At 44.4% G+C, this 20692-nt stretch overlaps 2 non-coding genes and 1 pseudogene across 2 annotated transcripts; all 3 read left to right on the top strand.

Annotated features, from left to right (window-relative positions):
* Positions 1-5205: 5205 nt before the first annotated feature.
* On the top strand, positions 5206-5278 carry TRNAK-UUU (transfer RNA lysine (anticodon UUU)). Its single transcript has one exon. It is a non-coding gene; the product is annotated as a tRNA-Lys (tRNA).
* Positions 5279-8135: 2857 nt separating this feature from the next.
* Positions 8136-8209, top strand: TRNAW-CCA (transfer RNA tryptophan (anticodon CCA)). The gene has a single exon. It is a non-coding gene; the product is annotated as a tRNA-Trp (tRNA).
* Positions 8210-11048: 2839 nt separating this feature from the next.
* On the top strand, positions 11049-11907 carry LOC123041137 (putative ATP synthase protein YMF19; annotated as a pseudogene).
* Positions 11908-20692: the final 8785 nt, after the last annotated feature.

The raw sequence follows: 20692 nt of genomic DNA, 5'->3' as shown, positions 1-20692 counted from the left end.
ATCGAACTCTAATTTAGTTACTGAGTGAGATGTTTTGCTACCTACAAAAGGTTGGTTCTTCCCCTACAACCCCTAGCCCTCCAAGGCATTACTCTTCATCGGCAAATCCGAATGTCTCGATCCGAGTTGAGACCCACCTACAGAAATTGATCCATCAACGGCTTTTTCTATAGTGGCAGGAAGTCTCCAACTCTTCGATATGCGCTAGCTAGGTAATCCCTTTACTTAATCTGATATGGGATCTCTTGCTACCAGAAAGGAACTGAACTGGCTTGCCCGGAAAGAATGGATTGTGACCCTTGGAGAGCTAATGGTACTAGACTGGTAGCGCACTGATTGAACCGACCCTGGATGTACCACTGGGGAACCTGTGGCTGGAGAGAATCTCTCGCGATGGAGAAATGTCAAATGGGAAGCTCTATGGAGGCACACATCATGTCGTTCGTCATCGAAATGGGACTGACTCGCTCGGGAACAGGCACAGGATTGAGGAACTTTCTGGCGTAACACACCCGTAATGGGGCAATCTGACTAGCTGGTCAAAACCCTTTCCGCAGTGTTTAAGTGGTGCTGGAAGGAATCAAGAGGGGAGGAGGAAAGCTGTACCAGGTGGAAGGAGAAGAGCTGATTGCTACTAAATCAGAACAAGCGTAGTTCTGCATGATGGCTCAATGGTGCATGGTCAACTCAGTAAACCTAACATCTCTGATCTCTGATCCAATTTCAACCCTACTGAACTCTTAAGAGTAGGTGTTTCAAGAACCTAAGTCCTTACAAAAAAAAGAATCCATGATCACTATAGACCCCCGAAGGTACTGAGCCCAAACATCTGAAGCCATACGGATACTCACATCTACAAAAGGCTGAGATTTAGAATTGAGTAATTGCTGAAGAATTCACTGATACAATCCTCTACTAGCCCCTTTGCTTCACCTGTGCTGTTAGTGAAGAAGAAGGATGGGACATGGAGGATGTGCATTGAAACCAGGCAACTGAATGCCAGTACAGTAAAGAAGAAATACCCAATTCCGGCACATAGATGCCCTATTGGATGAGTGGTGCTAAATATTACAGCAAGATTGACTTAAGATCTGGCTATCATCAGATCAGGATGAGAGAGGAAGACAAGCCCAAAACTTCATTCAGAACCCTGTAACTATGAATTCAATGTGATGCGGGCTTACAAATGCTCCTGCAACGTTTCAAGCACTCATGAATGATGTGTTCAAGCCCAGAATATTTGTGTTGGTTTTATGATATACTTCTTGATAGTAAAACACTGAAGGAGCATCAACAGCACTTGCAGCTAACACTTTTTCTGCGGAATCAGCTACATGCTAAGATGAGCAAGTGTGAGTTTTGACTTTCAAAGGCGGAATATTAGGGGTAAAATGGAAAATAAGGTGGCAGATGCATTTAATAGGAGAAAGGCCGGAACATCTGTCCAGCTGGTCCAAGGTGTGCAAACCGCTTTGTGAAGGCCGACTGAGAATGAGGGACCTAGTAGTGTATTTCGAAGCCTTCTAGGCAAAGTTGCTTTGGCGTGCACTGAAAGGGCGTCTTCCTTTCCTATATTATACCAGAGGTGAGTGCATAATCTGGTGTAGAACGGAGGGGATATCCTAAGTTGATGTGCACAAGTGCTTCCTGTGATTGAAGTCGATTGCCTCAACCAATTTCTTAGTACATCAACACAAGAAGTGGCGAATTGGGGATGGTACTACCTCAGTGAAACTGTGGGAAGATGGGTAGGTGGGGCCTCTCAACCAAGACATCGCGGTTGGCGAGTGGGGACTCTACTGAATTCTAGCATGGGTGTGGTAGATTACTGACGTGAAGCCGGACCTCTATGAGTGCTCTACATGGCCGGATCAAAGCTATTCTAAAAACTAGATCCATTGGAGTGGGAAGTACTCAAGATGTAGAAGAGGACTCAAGCAGGTTTGGTCCTCTTTCTCTGATGTGTTCTTAGAACCCACTACCCTCCCTCCTAAAAGACCATGTGACCATCGGATTCACCTCACGATAGTCAACCAGTGAATCAAAGGCCTTATAGGTATTCACACCACCGGATGAAATTGAAGCCATAATCAAGGAGTTACTCTAGAATGGTACTCTACAACCTAGTTCATGCCTCACCGGCTCTTCTTTACAAGAAGAAAGAAGGTTCGTGGCGCCTATGGATTATAGGCAACTCAATGCGCAAACCGTAAAAAAGAAATACCCGATACCGGTCATTGATGATCTTCTGGATGAGCTACACGGTTATACTGTGTACTCAACAATCGTTTTATCTATTCCCACATCGATTCACCAATCCTGGAACTCGTTATGGATAGAAGGTCCGTAGAAGTGAAAGTAGGACGACGGGAGAAAAGAGTAAGGAGTACCGGAAAAAGAAGATTTTGGACTTTCTGCCCACAAAGAAATAGTAGCATTTGAAACTGGAAAGATTTACTTTGGATAGTAAATCCCCAAGGAAGGGCTATAATCCAAACAAAGGAGGAGCTAGCAGACAGTTCGAATTTCAACGATTAGGGAGGGGAATGAAACACTTGTCTTTCACAATTAATTCTTTCTTTTTTTATGTTTAGGACACGCGAAGCGAGAGCGAAACTCGCTATGAGGAGAAGACTCGGCAAGAGAGGTTTGAACAAGAGGAACTGCCGTCTAGTTGAGTTTGATCATTCTCTCTTTCTATCTCTCTTTCTTTCAAGAGCTGAATAAGGGCATATCCACAAAGGAGAGAGAAATCGGACTTTCTTCTTTACCCCCCTCATTATTCAAGACGTGATATAAAGTGTATTGTACTCCCTTGGATCTTTTCCGGGATCTTTACTCGTTGTTGATCAAGGAAGCTAGAAGGAAGATGGGTGGTAGGGTGAATGGACATTCGTATCCTCTCCGACTCGTTGGTTAGGAGAGTAGCGACCAAAAAGAAATCATTATACATGATAACTGCTGTAGAGATAAAATGTAGGAAGGAGAAAGTTGGTTTCAATGAGTCATGTGAATTGTAGAAGAAATAGGTAAACAAGGCGGGTTAATATATATACGTTGAAAAGCAAGGGGATAAATTGAACGAAATGAAGAGCAATCTAGAATCCGATTTTGTATACTATAAGAAAAAGGCACTGAAAACTTGGAAACGGAAGATGTTGTAACTGATATGGGTAGTCACACATTAGGCAAAATGGTGTAGTGGTTGGGCCAGGCAGCTTCTTCTTTTGAACATCATTTCATTCTGTTTTGGATGCTTTCTACTATGTTTCAAGTGATCAAAGAAGAGTTTATTTCCCACTACTCATATCACATCTTATGTGTTGATGCAAGCTGACTAAATCAATAAGATGGTATTCGTATTTGATTAGACAAGATGGTATTCTTCTTTATTCCGGAGCACAACAATCCGGATCTCTATCTTATAGCTTATCCTTCCTATTCTGTATGTATTATGGTCATGTAAAGTCAATGGTCTGTCTTCCCTGCAACCGGTCTTGAATGGCTTCAGTGAATTGTTTGCTGAGCCTACAGAGTGACCTCCTAGGAGGACAATAGACCACAAAATACCCTTACTACCAGGCACTAAACCTGTCAATCATTAGAGAAGGGACAGAGTTCAAGATAAGACTATCTTGCCTGTTTGGTAGAGAGAGTACCGGGTATTCTGATGGTTAAAGATTCAAGTCTTAGTGGCAAAGGGGGACAGCTTTGGCCTACAACCGTTTCCACTTTACGGCCCACAGCTTGTGTTCTTCGGTATTAATTCGGTTTCTGTTTGTTTGGCTTGTCTCGTGCACCACCTGAATTGAATCATAGTATTGGGACTTTGGTAATCCAATGATGAAGTCAATGCTGATAATGGACCATGCTTCATCAGGAATGGGTAGAGGATCGAAGAGGCCAGGGAGTTTTTAATGTTCTACCTTAGCTTGCTGACAGATTTGACACTTGTTGACAAAAGATTCCATTGATTGAAAGATTCCTGTCCAAGCAAATAGTGCCTTGATGCGGTGATAAGTAGCAGTAATGCCAGAGTGGGCACCAATACCACTGGCATGAAGTGCTTGCAAGATGTTTTTTTTCATTTAGAAGTTTGCACCAACCCATACTCTTCCTCTATATCGAATGACCCCATTATGCAATGAATATTTGCTATTCTTGTGAGTGCTCAGGACTGCCAATTCAGATAGTCAATTCTGGGTGAATGTGTCTTTGTTGTACCATGCAACAATATCAGTGAGCCATTGTGGTTGACAGGAAGTAATGGCATTGAGTTCATCTGGCTCATGTAATCTAGATAGTGGTGCATCAGCTGCCCTATTCTCTGAGCCTTTTATTGGATGGTATATTGTAATCCCATGAGCTTGAGGAAAGGAAAGCTTTGTGTTGCATTGGTGTTTTAAGTCTTTGAGCAGTCAAATGAGCTAAGCTCCTGTGAATGAAACGCCTATCCTGCTAAGCCCAAACTCTAATGTGCTTGACTTGGAAGTAGGCCACTCTTTCACTGTGAGGATCTTCTTTTAGTCTGTAGCCACCCCTTGCCCACTAATGACATGACCCAGGTATTCTATCTGTGGTTGAGCAAATGAACATTTATTCAACTTCACATATAGTTGATTCTGCTTCAGAAGGTCAAATACTTGCTGCAAATGGGTGACATGATCTTGCAAGGATTTGCTGTAGATTAAGATGTCATCAACAAAAACAAGTACACAAACCCTAGTCAGCTCAGCCAGAATTGTGTTCATAGCACTCTGGAGGGTGGGTGGTGCATTTGTGAGCCCAAATAGCCTAAAATTCATAGTGACGTGGGTCTTGAATGCCGTTTTGTATTCGTCTGCTTCATGTAATCTTATCTGATGGTAACCAGCTCTCAGATCCAGCTTAGTAAACCAAACAGCACAAGATAACTCATCCAACAATTCTTCAACTACAGGCATTGGGTATTTTATTAGACGAATCCATCTTATTTCCTTATTTCTCTGTTTTGGTAGCAGGAGAAGTAGTTTGTTCAGCCCAGACTTCAAAGTAGTCTCCCCCGTTGACCTTCTTTTTTAGATAGAATCCTCAATGAGTGGAAAGGACTCCCAAACTTGCTCCACAGTACTATACCATACAGAGCCGCGCCCTTGTGATATGATAAGAAGAAAAGGGGCCAGGCCACCCTCTTTTCTTTTCCGCACCAAGCCTTCTTGTAAAATCGGGTGTATAGCTCAGTTGGTAGAGCATTGGGCTTTTAACCTAATGGTCGCAGGTTCAAGTCCTGCTATACCCAAAACAAAAAAAACCACTCTTGTATTCGTAAGGATGCATAGTAGCCTTCAAAGAGCACTCTTTGGCCTTGAGAAAAGCCCCTTTCTCATCAACATCTCGACTTCGCTCGTTGTTTGAGGTCAGTATAAAGGAGATCAGACTGGCTCGGTCATTGATAGGCCGGCCTTCTCCTTATTCATTGGATACGGCGCGGGGGAAAGTCAAGTCAAGCACTAGTTAGTTGGGGTGGGACGCACCAAAGCAGCGTTCGTTGCACTAGCGCCTTATCTTTTGAAGCTAAACAGAGGCTCTAAAGACGGAGTACGTCCGAAGTCATTGGCTGCCTTTTTGTAGTGCGCAAGTCAGAGTGAACTTCTTCTTCTGTTCTGCGAATCTACTAATGAGAACTGCCGTACAGTCCTATCTTTTTTTAAGAAAGATCGTAGATGAACATTTCATTTTGTTACCTAAGTAGTTGAGCAATTCATTCCAAGGTAAACAAAGAGGTATTTCCTTTTCTCGTTCAGTCCTTCTCTCCTTCCATCCCAGTAGGCCTATTCATGCTTTTTTGCTATCCATCTTGATCAAATAGAAGAAGGGGAAATTCAGACTAGGCAAAACACCTCAAAAAGTGAAAAAAAGATAAAACAACTTTCTTTCAAGTAGTAAACCATAGTTCTCATCCTAGGAAACCATATGATCATCGGTTCAGAGCTCCCAACTATGAAGCTCTTTTCTAGAGCGAGTCAACAATTCGTGGATCCATGGTTTGGATGAAGCTATGTACCCGAGTAGAGATGATTTGTCTCAAAGATGTCCCGCTCATCCAAGAATCTGAAACTTCATCTACATAAACTCATAAATAGCCCTTTCCTTTCTTTTCTTGACTTCAAAAGGTAATCAATCCTTTCTTTTCATCTTTTATCAAGTCTTCCTCTTCCTGATTGAGTCAATCAGGGATAGAAATTCGGATCAACTATGAGGAGTAGGGCTGCTGGGCAAGTGAATGAACTCTGTCCTAGGAATTTCCAATAAGTTCAGTGAAGTGAGGGCGAAGCCTTTTTTGAGAGGGAAAATACACTCCAAATGATATTCCATAATGGAAGGAATGAGTGGAAGATTTACTGGAAGAAAAAAATACGATACTTTTCTAGTCGTAGGTAGGGCTACCTATCTAGTTTCGTGCTTCGGGCGTACTAGATTCAATAGGCTAGGTTATAGCTGACAGATTTCTTTAAGAACTAGCCGCCTATAAGCCTCGCTAGTAGTATTCCTGCCCAGTGCCGGAGTAGTGACTCACAAGGTAAGTTCTCCTCGATGCATTTCCAACACTCTATTTTTCTACGTACACTTTTGATTCCTTAGTAGGTAGGGACAACGTTCGAGATCTCATCCGACCGTCTATTTCTCACTGATTGGGAGATTGGATTGGAATCCGAGGAGAACTGATTGGATGTCATGGAACGAATGGGGCACTACGTTGGTTACCCACTGCTAGCCTAGCGGAGATTTCTCTATTTGTTGAAAGTGGAAAGGAGTCATATTTGAATTGGAAAGTTGGGCTCGTTCACTCACACCTTTCTTTGATTATCGATGACTTGGCTTCTTGCTCAAGTAAGCACCCGGCATACCAATTCATTATCCTTGGGGCTCGGCTCGCTCCTTCCTATCTACGTTATTGTTTCTTTGTTACTCTCGTAATGACGTTCCGAAAGAAATCAAGGTTACCAGGTCATAGCTCTGATTCTTCTTCCCTTATAGAACCTTCCCGCAAGAAATCAGTGGAAGTGGGTCCGCCCCTACAACTCATCAAATCAGCCTTCTTTTCTGTTCTGCACTGTACATATTCTCAAGTTATGATAAAGAATGGATTTGAATGCAATTTGGAATTAACAAAATAAACGAATGAAGAATATTTTTACCTCTTATCTGATAAGCAATCAAAGCATTTGAACTGCTCAATGAACAATAAAGAAAGAGCTAAGGTAAAAAGTATATGTGTTACTAATAGTAAACCAATTTTATTTGGAGTTTGCTTTCAGCTGAACATGTTATAACTACAAATGAGGTGAGGCTTGATTAGGTGGCTTTGCAAGAACTAGGGAGGAACACAAGTTATGTACTTTAGGCTAAACATATGAATTTAGAAGATCAACTTTTCCAATTGGACATAAACAAAAGCAACCAATAATATATATATATATATATATATATATATATATAAACTTCAATAATATTTTCTCTATGGTGAAGTAATTTCATCGATAACCACTAAATGATTAAGTAGCAATGTATGCAAAGCTAGACAACGAACATTTCATAATACACTCGTTCTGCATATCTTTAGGATAAAAGAAAAAACTACGAAAAAATCCGTTTTCCTAAATAAAAAGATCAAGAAATCTATTTTGTATGGTTCTTATTTCGTTGAAAACGTTTCCATGAGACTTTCTTTCATTGAAGAAGTCCATGACTTGTTCTAGGTGATATGAGGTTGAACAGGCTTTAGAAAAAATGCAAAGAAGGGTACATGAGGGTGGAATAAAAATCAAAAAGATGACCCCTTCTTTCTTCCTGAGCATTACCGATAAATATTCATTGTTTATACGTTAGGTTGGGTTTCAGATGTATATCATTTATTATATGAAACCAAAAAGAAGAAATGACAAGAAAGTTGTATATAGATGGAGGAATAAATTATGATGTGGAAAACAAGGCAGGGGTTCAAATCCTGTCATCCCTACCTATTACTTCTCCTATGGGCAGTAACGAGGGATCAATTGAGATCGATTCAAATTGGACAAAATTCAGAGTTTCATTTTTCTATATGCATGCGGTACAAAAATCATCCTTTTCTTTACTGCTTTATCTCCCAGAAAGCGCTCTTAGTTCAGTTCGGTAGAACATGTGTCTCCAAAACCCAATGTCGTAGGTTCAAATCCTACAGAGCGTGATTCTGTTCTTGTTATGTCGAATCCAAAAAAAAGAACTTATATAAATATAAGAAAATGAGACAGCAATGAGGTCCATATCGTCATCGTAATAAAAAGAAAGATCTGCAAGCATTCTTTATGGGAGTCGGGGCTTTCTGATTTGTAGTTGCTGGAAAAGGACCTCTGTGATCGGTTGATCATTAGTCGTTTTTTAAGGTAAGTAGGCAGGGGTGTCTTGATCGAAACCGAACTTCAATTCCACCCAGCTCAGATTCTATGCAGCAGTGGGGAAGACCTGTTTATACTTTTATTGAGAATTCCATTTCTTCCTGCCGCACCCCAATTCTTTCCCAGCAGTTGAAAATTGATATGAGATCTTGAACCCAGGGGGCTCCTATGTTCTGGGCAGAGGCATTGATGCGGGCTATTAGAATAAGGTGGTAAGGTCCAGGCATCTTCAAACCCCACATATGCCCTCTTTAATCTAGTAAGGGGAATGAAAGAAACAGGAATGTTGCACAGTAAAGTGTCAGCACTCATCCCAAAACTCCATAGGCCCCGCAATAGAAAGAGTTTACTTCGGTGCCGGAGAGCCGAAACCGCTAACCGAAACAAGACATATTCACTTTGACCACAGCCACCTGCACTTGCCTACCCGACTGGCTATTTTAGCTATTCTCTCTTCAACCTTCCTCTAACCTAAAATAGGTGTACCGCTCCCCCTTTAGAGATAGATTTCTTTATTCTCTAAGCTAGCTAAACGCCCGAAACATAATAAGCTAAGCCTCCGTCGATTTAGCCAAAGCAGGCCTGGAGAAAATAATGGGAGTCGGTGTCCCTTAAACGCCTTGTTTCCTCTTCTTTACGGTGGCTTCTTCTTAAATGAAAGAAGATCTCTGCTGCGCTTATGCCTTCAAACCCAAAAACAGTGGTTATTACGACACCAGGTGAAATAGCTGCTTTTTCTTCTCTTCCTCCCCTCGACCTATTGAAGTTGCGCTCACCCGCAGCCCTAAGCCCTATAGTTCCTTCGCTTACCGCCTAATCTTAATCTATTGCCCTGCCTCCAAGAGAAGAAATGGCACCAACCGATACAATGGCAGCTAGTTCCAGGGAAGCTGCTTCAATGGAAGTTGGATTGCCTAGTTGCTTTTGAGTTCGATTTGAACTAGTTTCCAAGCTTTTTTTTCATCCATGCCTATAAGTATAATTATCTTTTCCAATCCGAGTGTTCCATCGGACTTACTCCATTTGCTTCTAGGGTCCATTTGCTTCTAGGGATAGATAGGGCTGGAGTCGTCAGTGCTAGAATGAAATGTGAATGAGAGCATAGATTGATTGTCTCACTGCATGTATGTATAGTAACCGGTTAATAATACTAAGGGTCCCTAATACTAATCTCGACATGAGAGGAACGTGTCCTCTCGGCCTTGATATATACTAACAAATATGGTTTTTTCACTCAGACATGAGAGGTGAGATCGATTATATGATGGAGACAGATGGAGGAGCAGAAAGTGAGAGATTGTGGCGTGAAGCACATGTAAGGTGTACAACTCTTGAGACGGATGCATCGAGGTGCCGGCCTGTGAGAACGCTCGTCATAGCGTTGCGCCATAATTTTGTGATGGATCTTTCCTTTTAAAAATAGGAGTTTTTCGGGTCTACTTTACCGGTCCGTCAATAAATGCGTATGAAAAGTGAAATAGTTGATGTGATGGATGTGCCCGGTATCGATCAATGAAACATCGGCTCGACGCAGGATTTCAATAGAATGAAAAACATCGTCAGTAGTAGAGGGATAGGTACTTATTCCCGGCCAGCGGTATCATTGCTGCTCCCCGCCTAATGCGGATCATTGTGCAATGCTTATGTGAAATCTCAATCCAAAACTTATTCGTTTCATTGGAAAAACCGACACCGACATCAAGATCAGTCTCCTTTCCTTTCTCTTTAGTTTGGGAGCAGAGCTGAAAAAGATGGGAAATTCCAATGATTCTTCGTTCATTATCATGTCGATTCCTCACAATCGCTCTTTGTGATGCTGCAGAACCATGTCAATTAGGATCTCAAGACGCAGCAACACCTATGATGCAAGGAATCATTGACTTACATCACGATATCTTTTTCTTCCTCATTCTTATTTTGGTTTTCGTATCACGGATGTTGGTTCACGCTTTATGGCATTTCAACGAGCAAAGGTGTCCAATCCCACAAAGGATTGTTCATGGAACTACTATCGAAATTATTCGGACCATATTTCCAAGTGTCATTCTTTTGTTCATTGCTATACCATCGTTTGGTCTTGTGTTGACAGTACTAATAATGGCATTTGTTGTCTTATTCAGAGTTCAAGGAATAGCCTTTCATCTTGGGAATGAGAATGTCGCGGATCTCAATGTTCTCGTCATGACCAATGCTCCTAACGGGGGTGACTTTCCCATAGACCAACCTCCCGTTGGCGGACTACCAGACCCCCAGCAGGAAATGGCGCACGCCGCCCATCCCAAAGACATAATTGCGGAGTTGACTTCCAAGGTTGAAAGAATATTTCACGAAGTAGGCACTCCTCTTCCTTTAGAGGAAGGTGAATCTGCGCGATCGTTCACTGAAAATCATGTATTGTGAAATAGTGAGGGAGGAGATACTCTTCAACAAATCTTCTCCGATTATACGGAAGCCGGGGACGCAAGCGAATTCGTCGCAATAGCCACCAATCTGGCGAAGCGGTTTCGCCGCACCGAGCAAGGTGAACCGGATTCTCCCGACCCCGATGCGCCTTTGGAAGAGAAGGAGGCTCATTCCACGGGATCCCCTAAAAGCACAAAAGCAAATGATGGGGCGAACGAGGCAGGCCCGTCTTCTTCGGGGAAGCGTAAAAGGTGGGATGATGATTCGGGGTCCGAAGATGATGATTCGGGGGGGCCCGGGGAATCTCCAGATCCAGTGGAAATCGTTTACGAAGGGGATGCACAAGGGTACAACTGGGAGGAGAATTAGGTTGGCCGCCAACTTCGCCTGCCTTTCTATCTGAGTTCTTCCCTCTTGATGCTTTCGAACGACTCCTAAATTTCACAAAATCCTTTTTTTTCTTATTTGAAATCCAAATCGAAATGCCTCAACTTGATAAATTAACTTATTTCTCACAATTCTTCTGGTTATGTCTTCTCCTCTTTACTTTTTATATTCTCTTATTTAATAATAATAATGGAATACTTGGAATTAGTAGAATTCTCAAACTACGGAACCAACTGCTTTCGCACCGGGGGGCGAGATCCGGAGCAAGGACCCTAAGAATCTGGAAGATATCTCGAGAAAAGGTTTTAGCACCGGTCTCTCATATATGTACTCTAGTTTATCCGAAGTATCCCAATGGTGTAAGACCGTCGACTATTTGGGAAAAAGGAGGAAAATCACTCTGATATCTGATTTCGGAGAAATAAGTGGCTCACGAGGAATGGAGAGACAGATTCTCTATTTGATCTCGAAGTCCTCATATAACACTTCTTCCAGTCGGATCACTTGTTGGAAAAACATAATGCTCACACATGTTCCACACGGGCAAGTAAGCATAATATCATGAAAGCCGTCTGATAATCTTTCTATAGGTTCCCCGAAGAGAATGGAAAAATCACAAAAACACTTTCTATATGTTCTGTTATTTCGAGATTCGAAGAAGCAAGCAAGTTTTTCATATAGCTGTTTCCTGTGTAGTGATCAATTTGCTTCCGAGGTCGAGCGGTCTCAATTTCACTACAGGATTTTAGAATGAATGCTGGGCTGGGCCACCTCAAATCGCGTGAGCCGCATGCGGGGAGACCCGCACGTACGGTTTTCAGGGGGATCCAGCCGGCCGGCGCCCACCCGACTAGAGGGACTGAGAAATTAATTGAGTACAAAACTTATCTTCAAGCTTTACCTTATTTTGATCGTTTAGAGGGTGATCGCGGAGTCACTGAATGAAGTCCTCCCTCCCTTTCTTTTGGAGGTGCTGACCCGCTGCGAGGCAGATATGACTAAGTGACATATTGAATATGGCGACGACTACAACATGTCGTAGAAGGAGATAAGAGGTGGAGCCAACGACCCACTAAGACTCACGTATCTACAACTACATTCCCGAGCGGCAGTCAAACGGAGGCGTGAATGCAAGATGCCAGCGGAATGATCGACCAGACAGAGGCTAGGGCAGCTTTCTTCCCACCGCGTCCTTCCTTGTGTGTCGGAGATACAAAGCGAGTGCACCGGAAAAGAAGGCGAACTGAATCGATCTATTCCATGGCGAAGCATCCGAAGCATAACTGCACACTCACACGATCTTTGCCGAGAGATAGGAGCATTCGGTGGAACCGGTGAACTACACTTGCTTCTTGATAGATGTGTGGGATAGAGGGCTCATGGTACCTGCTGCCCGCCCTTCCTCCGCTTTGATAACCGTGTGAACGGAGAGTGGGCAGAGCAAAAGGGAAGGAGGTCCTCATACAGAGTCGCACACTTGAGCAGTGCGGGAGACTGGAGAATGGGTCGAGTAAACTCCCTTAGGGCCGATTAAATCACAGACGAGGAACTTTTCTTTCTTTTTTTCTTTTTGATTTGAAGGGTATGTTCTCAAAAAAGAAAGGCAGAGGTAAATACTTCGAAGAGGCGGCTCGGTAGGGATGGAATGGTCAATAGTCAAGTCAAGGATGACTTCTTTGTTGGCGAAATGATGGGGGAGAGAAAGCACGCCAGTGATTCTCTGAGTCGGTCTTCATTTCCAACGCCTCGGGAAACAGGTCGAGATAGATGACAGCACCTTTTTATCCTCTTCCTTACCGGGAAGGCGCACTTCTCTTCTTCTTCTGGCCTTCACCTCCTGCCCGGCCCGGAAATAGAACCCAGCCCCCTTTCTGATCCATTCATTTCTGCAAGCAGGCGGGATCCAGAGCTAAGCCCCCCTCCTATTTGAAGCCGGGTGTGGCCTCGCCCTTTTGCTCTTCCTTCGGTTTGGCTCCACGAAGGCGCCGCCTAGACTAGGAGCCCCACTCATATTCAGAAGGCGCCCAGCTTTCAAGACGATGATAATAATTAGTCAACTTTTTCCAATATCATGGAATAGCATGGCCCGGGGCTAAGGTAACTCCAGTGGGAGAGCCGTGTTATGGGTGACCTAATTGCACGGTTCAGAGAGCACTTGTGTATGTGATGCAAGTGAACGTGTACGAAAAAGCTGTCATAAAGTTTCGTTGTTCGTTCCGTCGTTGACCCTATCTATGTTTCTACGATGGCCCAAGAACACGCTCATTCTTCAGCCGTAGAGAGACTTTTGAATTGTGAGGTACCATTACGAGCTCAATATATAAGAGTGTTATTCTGTGAAATAACTCGAATTTCAAATCATTCACTTGCTTCAACTACTCATGCTATGGATATGGGAGCATCAACTCCGTTCCTTTGGGCTTTTGAGGAGCGGGAGAAATTGTTGGAATTCTATGAAAGAGTCCCGGGAGCCAGGATGCATGCCAGTTTCATACGACCTGGTGGAGTGGCACAAAAATTTGCTTCTCGTATCGATGAATTAGAAGAGATGTCAACCGGCAACCGTATCTGGAAACAACGATTAGTGGATATTGGTACTGTAACTGCACAGCAAGCAAAGGATTGGGGATTCAGTGGTGTAATGTTAAGAGGTCGTGCGACATGAAGACATTGATAGCAATATGGGGGAAGTTCCCATCAGGCAACAACGGTTCCGCCTGACCCTACAAAAGCATGCATATGTTGTCAGTGAAGATTTTGTGTGAAGCCTTGGAGACGACATACCCGGGGCTAGGGTGAGCTGAGGGGGGACAGCGTAAGTGAGCGAATGTGTGTAAGCCCAGTCAAAGATTCCTATTCTAGGCGGGGCGGGCCATCAACCTTCGAATGGTATTGGTCCTACGGACCGTGAACGGATTCGCCTCTGGCCTCTGGGCACGTCGGAACCGCATGAGTTCACCGGGGTGGAGCACGGTCCACCAAAATCGGCATAGGTTAGGTGCTATTGATGGAACATGGTAAGCCCATCTTTCTCCATATGAAAGTGCTGCGGGCACATAGAGATGTGGGTAGAGGAAGTCTCAAAAAGCGAAGGCCGAGCTGTAGGTCACGTGACCTGCACCGAAAAGGTGGCTGACTGGGCTTTCTCCTGGATCAAAGCGGATCAGCTCGCCAAATTCGTCGATCGAATCGGGCGCCCCGGAACGTCGAATGAAAGTGGTCTTTCTACAGCCCTATTTATATGATTTTTAGGGCCCCTTTCCCCCTATCCCTCCCTTATGTTTAGGAGCGGGATCTGCCCAAGAACGACCTGTGGTGGTACGGAAGGCACGGACTCCGCAAGCGTCTCGCACCCTCTGAGAAAGAAACTCCTCAACCATCACAAGATAAAGAAGTATGACGCTCTGTGTATGACTCTATTGGTCATAGTTCCTTGCTGTTGCGGCCGGTGCTCGTTTGCGCGCATGTGAACCACCAGATCATAAGGAAAGATGCCTCTCGGGGCATCTAAGAATGATTCAAGCCGTATGAAGGGAAACTCCCACGTACAGTTTGTTTTGGGGGGGAAGGAGCCCGACAGGGTCCCCCCACTGACTTGGCCCGGGCCTAAGTGAATGTGCAAAAGTGAAGTGGTGGGCCTACCCATCCCAACCTGGGGTATGCTGGGATTCGCGAAGAGCAGCACCTTACGATGTTCATGACCAATCGGATCTTGACGTACCAGTAGGTACCAGAGGAGATCGCTATGATCGTTACTGTATCCGTATTGAAGAGATGCGACAAAGTGTTCGGATCATTGTGCAATGTCCTAATCAAATGCCTAGTGGCATGATCAAAGCCGATGATCGTAAGCTATGTCCTCCATCACGATCTCGAATGAAACTATCCATGGAATCGTGCGCCGTGTGAAACGTAGATCATCGCCGTTCTTAACCGAGACTCAGGTTAAGCTCCGTCTCGGAACCGCCGTGGGGTTAGGAGTAAAGCATCCCGAGGTTGGCGCATCTCGTTGGGCGTGGAGAAGCATTGGGAACCCCAATATCTTTCTTTGGAGCAGTTTCTTTTCCCGTCCCCTCGCCCCGGCATAGCGCTTCGCTTCCGGTTCTTCGGAGGAATCAACTGACTTCTCCCTTCTTCATTGATCCGGGGGAAAGGGAACCATCTACCAGTTGGGAAGCTAGATATCAAGGTTGTGGCTTGATGAGGATAACTAAGCTGACATGCCGGAGTTGGCTGCTGGCACAACAGGGTGGTGCCTTACCGCACCACAGGCGCACGCATGGTAGCGTTCGTGGTGGTGCTTCAGGATTCCAATGTACTGCGTCCAGGATCAGAACGAGCTTGCCGGCGGACCACTGCTGTCCCATTCTTTAGTGAGCTGGAGCGCTGCCATCTTATCCACGGAAAACGCGTCAAGCTATCGCTTCGGGTCGAAGCACTAAAAGAAAAGGACCGGGAAACGCGGCGGCATAGGAACCACGGGAACCCAGGAGGGAGAAAGACGATGTACGGGATACGGGATCCTCGCAGTAGGCTGGACCAAAATCCAGCCGAGAGAGGGCAGCCTTTAGAAGCAACAGGTTGGGAAACCAAGAGAAGGCTTTGCCTTTTCTTATCTTCTTCCCGGCACAAAAAGAGGGATTAGCATTATTGACCCCATGAGAAAGCACTAACACCTTCCTCATCGGGGCTCCGCGCACTGGGAAAAGGCTTCCGCGACAGGAAACCGGCTACTAGTTAGGAAGTGAACATAAGGTATCAAGAGGTCCCTCACAGTCAGGTGCAATGCAATTGCCCCCTATTAGTCAAGTACCCCTCTTCCTATTTAGTTTAGGGGTTAAGGCGAGAAATGGCTTGATGAACCCTTCCGTTCACCACGCACCGACCCCATTCACTTGCAACTCGTAGAGGCTGTAAGTAAACAGTGCCCCACTAAATTCAAAGTGACGGTGGGATTGAAAGTCGAGAGTGCCTACCTCCGCGCCGAGAGTGCCCGCCCTTTCTGTCAAGTAGGCTACTTTTTCTGGAACGCAGTCCGGAATAAGCGTTCCTGTGTATATAGATATCTTCGATGCTGTCATTTCGACATGTCCGCTTCAACCCCTCTTTCGCCTCCCAAAAAGCAAAGTTGGCTTGACGAGCGCAGATGAGGAAGTGGGAGCAATAAAACCAAGAATCTCTTTCTTTTCTTTCCAAATACTTTATGAAGTTAAGGGGCAAAGAGAAGCGCTTTCGCTACTGAGAAAGCGAATGGTTAGCGCGAGGGTTCGACGACTTAGCCGAGCGTTAGCGACGCGTCATTCTCATAGCGAGGCGCTTCGAGTTAGCGAAGCGCTGTAGTAGCGTCGGAGACTATGTGCTATAATGCTGAACTAAGGACGTTCCGCCTTATCTATAGAAGCAGTCGACTGAGTTCTGAACAAATGGGATCCTTGGTGGGTAATGGCTCAATCTATAGATGGAAAGCCTTATGATGGGAAACTACCACGTTAGGTTTGGAGAGAGATGGGACCCGTTATAGTTTAGGGGGAGCAGATGCAAGCTTTTTCTTTCCATAGCCGGCCAAATGACTACCGGATCATCGGTCTACTCTACCTCAATTCACCATTTCGAACTTTATACAGAAGGTTTTTCCGTACCAGCTCCTTCTACCTATACCGCAGTTGAAGGGTGGTGGGAGCGGCGTCCGGACGAATAAGTCTGCCTCAACCCCACTCCCACACCGGCGGTGTCTTTCATGGCGGCGTCTGGGAGTTGATGGCATCGTGTCTCTGTCGATCCCTCAGATCGACAGTGTTAGGGTTCATGGATGGTGTTGGCGAGGCGGCGGCGGCGACTCCATCAGGTGTGTCTCTCCTTCTGCTCTGTCCCCATTGCTGTGGCGTTGTCTCCGACGTCATGGTGGAGCAGGGAGGTTTTGCCGTTCAGGAGTACGTGCAGGCGGTTGTCTACGCAAGTGACAGCTGGAAGATGGAGTATCTTGTGTTGGGTCTGTGCTCGAAGGCGGGCAGTTCTGGTTTCCTTCTCCGACGTCGTCGTCATGCGAGGGTGTCAGTTCAGAAGTTCGATGGCGTGTCCGAGGACATGTTGCCCCAGTCTGATTCTTTCAACGGCTATGGTTTTGCTTTTGGCAAACTACTTTCGAGGTCCGTAAAGCTGCTGATCAGCGATGGAGCCGCGTCGAGCTTGGGCAAAGAGGTGATCTGTCTTCTTACCTTTTGGTCGCCGCTTTGGTGGTGTCGAAGGAAAGGGATAGGCGCTGGTATTTTGCATAGGATTTTCCTATCTTTTCAGTCATGTATGGTCGGTGCTTACGGGCCTTGTAACTTGATCTTTATACTATATAAATGAGACACGTATTACCATGCAAAAAAAAGTATGCATCTAGTGTATTAAGTTCATGGAGAAACGGAGTAATGCAATAAGAATGATGACATGATGTAGACAAGATCTATTCATGTAGGAATAGACCCCATCTTGTTATCCTTAATGGAAACGATACATGCATGCCTCGCTGTCCCTTCTGTCACTGGCAGAGGACACCGCAAGATCGAACCCGATCACAAAGCACCGCTTCCCATGGCAAGAAAAATCGATCTAGTTGGCCTAACTAAAGCAAAGATTCGAAGAAGAAATATGAGGCTATAAATAATCATGCATATAAGAGATCAAAGAAGACTCAAATAATATTCATGGATATAGATCTGATCATAAACTCAGTTCATCGGATCCCAACAAACACACCGCAAAAAGGTTTACATCAAATAGATCTCCAAGATATCATTGTATTGAGAATCAAAAAGAGAGAAGAAGCCATCTAGCTACTGCCTACTGACCCATAGGTCTATGGTGGACTACTCACGCATCATCAGAGAGGCACCAATGAGGATGATGAACCCCTCTATGATGGTGTTAGATTGGATCTTGTGGTTTTGGAACTTGCGACTGCTGGAATTGTGTTTCGTCGACTCGCCTAGTGTCTCTGGAATATTTGGATATTTATAGAGCTGAGAGGCGGTGGAGGAGACCCCTGTGGGCCCCACAACCCAACAGGGCGCGCCTGGGCCTCCTGGCGCGCCCTGGTGTCTTGTGGTCCCCATGGGCCTCCTTCCAGGTGCTTTCTTGGCCCCAAGGTGTCTTCTGGTCCAAAAAATCTCCGAAAAGTTTTGTTGCGTTTGGACTCCATTTGATAGAGATATTCTATGAAGTAAAAAACAAGCAAAAAACATCAACTGGCACTGGGCATTATGTCAATAGGTAGTCCCAAAAAATGATATAAAGTTGCTATAAAATGATTGTAAAACATCCAAGAATGATAATATAACAGCATGGAACAATTAAAAATTGTAGATACATTGGAGACATATCAACTCTTTTCTGTAAACTCTTCCTTAATTAGTAAGGTTGTCTTTGTTCACCCTACCACTATATACTATGGTAGATGCATCTACAATTTGGAATTATTCAATATCATGTAACCTCTATAACTTTTCTCTATAGGAAAAGTTAGGATTCTCAAATGATGACATTATTGCAAGTGTTTGGCCCCAGAAACAACAATCTGATGCAGTCATAAATGCCCTAGCAGTGCAGCAGGAACAACCAGAAGCCGTCGAGCACGCCATGGTAAACCAACATGAAGGAGGATGCTAGGAAGAAGGCCCTGGCATGGAAGTAGCTAAAACTTCAAGTTGTGGCGAAGGCCCTGCAGAGCATGAGCTAGAACATGAAGTTGTGAAGCATATAGTGCCAGATACACGGCATGGCCAAGAATCTATGAAAATTACCCTTGTAGAGCACCAAAAAGTACTAGAAGTTGTCAAGAAGGCCCTGCTAGAGCAACAAGCTAAATTTGGGCATGTTATATATACATAACTGTTTTGAATCAATGAACACTGCCTCTATAGAGAAATAAGAAGAACCTGAACTCATCAAGAATGCGAAGGAAGTGCCTAAACTCTCGACAAGAGGCTTGATGATATTGATGGAATGCTAAAGTTCATCGCCCGGATTGCGTCGCCAGGATCCTTTGACATGTGAGCAATGAAACTAAGTCATATGTGTCTACTTTTTATGTTGCCTCTCTGCCCATGGTTGGTTATTGTAATTTCTCAGATTGCCTATTTGACAATTGTCTGCAGTTTATTAAAAGCAACGAGTGCTGAATTTGGATGGAAATTCAAATTTTGCACAAATTCATATTAAAATTATTTAAAAAAATCAATATTGTATTAAATATGCTCGCCAATTGCAATATAATACCACGTGACCGTGCCTAAATACTATGACGGTCATGAACACCGTCACAAGTGTATGGACCCACAAGTAAGATGCCACATCACCCACATATGGACCCGCTTGCCAGAATCCACTTCAGCACTACAATGGGCCCACATATCAGAATCATTGACCATTCAAACGACACATCGTCACAGAAAACAGAATTCCTGGTACCACATGTAGGCAGCCACGTTAGCATCTTCTGGGCCCATATGTCAACAACGTTCACCGGTCAAAATTGATGCCCGACTTATTACTAACGGGACTGTCGATGATAAAACCCAAGGCAAACCCACATGCAAGCAACCACTCCAGCAACTGCCGGCCCCACTTGTCAAAATCTTTGACCGGTCAAACCCGCGGACCGATTACCGGTGGTGGATTATTGTCACCAAAAACTATCTTAGGCGACAAATTGGCTTGTCAGAGGTGACATTGTGGGCCATCACCTAAAACGTCCATCAGCGGCAATTTTGGGTTCATCACCTAAGACATGATCTTGCGTGATAGAGGAAGTGGTATCGTCATGATATTATTTTTTATGATGACACTTCAGTGACGGTGGTCGTGACGGCCGGAAAACTTCACCATGGCATTTTCCTTGACGAAAATTGGTTTTACGTGATAGAAGTGAAACGTCGCAAAATAGAGCAAATTTTGTAGTGCACATGATGATGTTATTTTCCTATGTATTCATGAATTATTTTTATTATTCTTGAACATCACCACTGAATAAGTACATGACTTACTTGTGAGACTATATATTGTATGATGATTGTTCTAATGGTCCCTAGTTGATAAGGTTATGCGAACAAATATCCTTTGACTAGTGTATGATTCGGCTGATGACTAAGTTTCACAAGCCATGGGCATATAACTGCTAACCCAATAGTATGGACTCACCGATGGGGATCATTGATGTGGGGGTCCCGATCTAGCTAACCGAAGCCACTAATTTTGGGTAAAACTTGCATAAATATGCCCATACGGGTCAAGTCTTACATTATGTCACATGGCGAAACTTCAAATGAAACTGCATAGGAAACTCCAATGATAACTTGGGCCCATGCTATCATGCCTTAACCCTACACACTACATGCATTCTGATCGGGAGCGTGCTAGTTCTCAAGGGCATCGTCCAATCCATCTTCCACATTTAGCTCCTCCATGCCTGGCCAAGTTAATAGCCACGGACTATATTATCC

This window comes from Triticum aestivum, chromosome 2B, assembly GCF_018294505.1.
Source record: "Triticum aestivum cultivar Chinese Spring chromosome 2B, IWGSC CS RefSeq v2.1, whole genome shotgun sequence".
Taxonomy (NCBI): Eukaryota; Viridiplantae; Streptophyta; class Magnoliopsida; order Poales; family Poaceae; genus Triticum; species Triticum aestivum.
The sequence above is the reverse complement of the archived record's forward strand: the minus strand, read 5'-3'. Positions and strand labels throughout refer to the sequence as shown.